General features: G+C 48.5%; 1 protein-coding gene across 2 annotated transcripts in view; it reads left to right on the top strand.

The window, feature by feature from the left end:
- The window catches only part of DPP6 (dipeptidyl peptidase like 6), an 800,631-nt gene that overhangs the window by 706,061 nt on the left and 89,979 nt on the right, over positions 1-4,591 (top strand). The window lies entirely within an intron of this gene.

The raw sequence follows: 4,591 nt of genomic DNA, 5'->3' as shown, positions 1-4,591 counted from the left end.
GGTTCAGCTTGAGTCTTCCTGGGGACCTGACTTTAGAGCCTCCCCTGGATTTCCCGTCCCCGCCTCGGATAAGAGGTGCACGTGAAACAGGCTTGAGGAACTGGAGGGAATCAAAGGAGACATGCAGTTGCTCACCCTGACAGAAAAATTAAACCCACACAAGAAATGAAACTCTCGACTCTGGTATTTCCTTTCTTTAATTATTTTTTTCTCATTCCACGCCCTGAGGTTAGAAAGCACAGGTGGAGGGTTTGGAAGCTCACTTCCTTCTTATCCTACCACATGGGATGAAAATCGTCTGAAAATTCTGTGGGGAAAACCTAATCGGGTTTGAGTCTCGGAATGATGGTGGAGAGGGCACAGGTGTGATTCTTTATTGATGGGACAGATTCCGTTTATGGGAAGGAACTGAAGCTGGACAGTGCGAGCTGGACAATGCGACTGTTACCAGCGGCTCTCCAAGAACATTCTAGAAACAGGTGTGCACCTCTGTTATCTGTGGAATCAGCAATCTGGCCCAGCCTCCCATCAGTTATCTCAGGGGTGGTGCCCTCATCAGTGGGCATGATTGCTTTTAAATATGTCCTTTTCCTGCTCTGTGCCAGCCTGATACAAAAGAGGAGTGCCCACTGCAGCCACTTTGGTTTTCCTGTGTCCAAGTTTGGATGCCAGGTCCATGCTGAGAAGTGTCCAGAATCAGATGGTGCTTGGGCGTCTTAAAGTTTCATTGAGGAGTTCCACTGAGGGGTTCTTGAGTGCCACCTGGACCAGTGATACAAGCACAAGTATCAGAAGTAATATTATGACGTTCCTCTTATAGTCACACAAAATGCCAAAGACATTGAGGTGAAAGGGTCAAAAAAACATCCATTATATACATAGTCATCTGTTAACTAATACGTATGGATTGTACCAGGCGCCATGCTAGGCTTTGTGGAGTTCAAAACCAAGAATCCACCACTGCCACAGAGTGCATGTCAGCCACCTTATGGTGGAACAGTGTTCCACGGTGTGGACATACAACAGCTCATTCATCCGTTGATAACATTCGGGTTGTTTCTGCCTTTTGGTGGTGTGGGTAGTCCTGCCTAGAACACAGTGCGGAATGAAAGGGGGCCACCCGCCGTGTGACTCCACTTACGAGAGATGCCCAGGTCAACAAAAGTCATACAAGCAGGAGGCTGTTTGGTGGCTGCAGGGGCTGGGAATCTGGGGTGGGGAGTAACAGCTTAATGGAGTCTGGGCTCGACTGGGGGTGATGGAAGTGGTTTGGAACTGGACAGAGCTGGTGGTTGCACGACATTGTGAACGTGCTCGATGCCATGAAGGGCTCACTTGTATTAACATGTTTTAGTTTGTGTCATGCTCGATTTTTTAAGAAATGAATCCTCTAGAGCAGCAGCTCTCAAAGATGTCTTGGTATAGAAAGGGAGAGAGCTGCATGGATCCCCAGGTGCGGAATGTGGGCGGAGTCCTAGACTGTGTCCCCAGGGCGTGTGGAAGGGCCGTCACAGGGCTGGGAGCGGGCATGCATAGGGCCCCGAGGCCCGGCTGCGGGACTGGGCCTCAAGCCACGTGTGGTCTGTGTCTGAGTTGGAGGAGGGAGGATGGACTTACCAAAGCAGCCAGCAGTTTGTTTCTCATGGGGCAGAGGGCTGTGGGAAAGCCAGGGTCAGAGGGTCCCCTCCTGCCCCTGCCTTCCTGTCCGGCACTCACGGGACCCATGTCCCCACTGGTCACCTGTGCTTTGGGCCTCGAGCTGTCGTCCTCGACAGCTGCAGACAGGACACAGAGACACCGCCGTGGGCAAGACCGTTGTGTATTTTCAGAGCACACATCCCGTCACCCACCTAAGAAACCAGCCAAGCACCGGATAGGCAGCCTGGATTTGGGAAACCAGGTCGTTCCAAACAAAATCAAGTCAGCACTTAAAAACCAGCAGAAAGTAAAAATATAATTCTTACACTTTGAATACGTAAACTTTAAAGCACTTATTAGGCAACAGCTAACATTTTTTTAAACAGCCTTTGAAAAATACATAGTCCAGCCAGCGGCCCAGGGTGCCAGCCACCCCCAAGGCGGGCACAGGACCCCACGGAGCCCCACCTCGCCGAGCACCGCTCAGCCCGTGTCTCCATCTGTTCCTTCAGCGCCGTGGTCAGTAGGAAACCCAGTTTCAAACGGTTTCTCATGACGTTCCTTTTGAAGAGATTTTTCACAAAGGAATCTGTGGACCCTCTTTTTCAAAAACAAGCTGTCTTGTTGCTGCATCCTTCACGACCCTGCGAGGTCCTGGGGGGCGAGTTAGGAATTTATTTAAGGCCAACCTGCCATCTGCCGCCGGGGAAGCTGCTGGCAGCCACTTCATGCACATCATCACAGAGGGGCCGCAGGGCCCATCCCCGCTGCCCAGGGCCGCATCAGAGGAGGAGAGGACCGGGGTCTGGACGGTTCTGCTGACCCTGGGGAGACGCAGGGCGCAAAGATCATGCGGCCTTCTGAGTGCTCGTTGCCAGGGGAACGGGGGTGGGCGAGGGCATCCTGGGGCTGTGGTCTGAGCCTCTGTTCCCGCCCCCCGTCTTTTCCTCCCGTCTCCTTCCTAGGCCTCAGCGTGGACCCCTCAGAGATCCCTCACGAGCTCACAAAAAGAGGGTGAAGACCCACTAAGTTCCCTCTCCTCTGGGAATACTCTGGAGAAATAGGCAGCCCCTCCCCCGCGCACACACACCATCACTGCTGCCGTGACCTGCAAAGTCGGTCCTGGGGCAGGTCCACTAGGGGCCCTGCAGGCCCGAGGCCATTTGGGGTAGAACCCAGGACCCATCTTTGTGTTTGAAGAGTCACTCCCACAGGTCAATTTCTGACCATCTTTCTTCTTTAACCAGAATTTTGGTTCTGTGATTTCAAAATTCAGGCAGGGAGATTGACCGGATGAATGTATCTGAACCATAGAAAGAATGGGCAGAAAGTCTACAAATACCTCACAGAAAGTCTTTCACCGATAAAAAGGACTCATTCTTCATAGATCTGCTCAATTGGAGGTGGAGAAACCAGGCAGGGCCTGGTACGACAAACGCCCTGTTACCCAGAGGGCTAGAAACGCTTCTCCTCAAATCCAGGGAAGTCAGAACCAGGATTAAAATCCAGGTCTCCTAGTCAAAAGTCATTGCACTTTTTCACTAAATATACATTTACTGCATGAGAAACCAAGTCTCAGAGAGGTTCGAAGGCTGGTCCTTCTGCCGGCTGTGGAATGTTCCCAGGATCACTGTGAAGATGACGTTGCAGTGCTTGAGTCCTTCTCAGTAAAAGCAATGCTTCAGGCCTGAAGTAACTACTTATTACATTTACTCGTAGTATTTTTCTCTGCCAAAAGTACAAACGTTTCCCCAGAAAACGGAAGCAGTATTGGGGTATCCATCCTGAAGTTGGCAAATAAAAGTACATTTAAAAAGCCGGATTTACTGCTGGTTTTTCCATTTCCTCTATTTTTAAATACCATACTTCCAGCACTAAATAGAAAAATAAATATTTGCAGATTAAAGGTTTCATTTTACTGCAGCTATTCATGAAGATTAAATGTCACTTTAATCACACGTTGGTTTATTTCTCTGGGCGTACCATATTTGCATGTATTCATTCACTTCAGGGAAATGAGTTTTCCTCGTGCCAGCTGGGGTTTATTTACCATTTGTTCTCATTCACGTTAGCGTGGAGCTCCTTGAATCAGAAAATGTGTATCGTAGCCACAACTAATTGGTGTTCACGGATGGAAACTTTCAAGCTGGAGCTTCCTAGAGGCTGAGACACCAATCCCTCTTGCCTATTAGGGCGACAGCCAACCCACAGTGGGTGGCTGGGGGCTGAGCGGTGGCTTCTCAGCTTTGGGGGTGAGGGCCAGGCCAAGATGCAGCAACGTGCTACAGGCACTGGCTTTGAATGCAGCCTGGAATTCTTCCCCCAGGGAAAACTGGGAATGCAGATTTTGTTTCCAGGAGAAAGTGACAGTAGATCCAAGCAAACATGTGCCATCTAGTAAATGCCCGTGTGGAACTTCCTTCTTATTAGAAGCCGAGTAATAAGAACAGTGAGTCCCTGGGAATAGCGTGTGCTCTCACCTACGTCGTAGAACGTGCAGAATCTGTCCTTGTTTGCTGGGGTTTTTTTTCTTTCTTTCTTTTCTCTTGTCTCCTTGGTGGGCTATTCAGTATGAGGTGGATTTTATTAAATAAAAGAACAAAAGACAGGATGGAAAGACTAGAATTCATTTTTAGGCAAAATCAGGTTTGTGATTGTTCAGAATTGTGATAGATAGTCAACACCCCTGGTGATATACATGAACGTATTTACAAAACAGAAATAGACTCACAGACATAGGAAACAAACTTATGGTTACCAGAGGAAATAGCGGGGTTGGGGGGGAGATAAATTAGGGGTTTGGGATTAATATACACACACTACTATGTATAAGATAAATAAACAACAAGGCCCTGCTGTATAGCACAGGGAACTGTCTTGTAATAACCTATAATGGAAGAGAATCTGAAATATATATATATATATATATATATATATATATATATATATAACT

This window comes from Lipotes vexillifer, unplaced genomic scaffold (genome assembly GCF_000442215.2).
Source record: "Lipotes vexillifer unplaced genomic scaffold, Lipotes_vexillifer_v1.1 scaffold944, whole genome shotgun sequence".
Lineage (NCBI taxonomy): Eukaryota > Metazoa > Chordata > Mammalia > Artiodactyla > Lipotidae > Lipotes > Lipotes vexillifer.
Note: the sequence above shows the minus strand (reverse complement) of the source record. Positions and strands in the feature narration are given on the sequence as shown.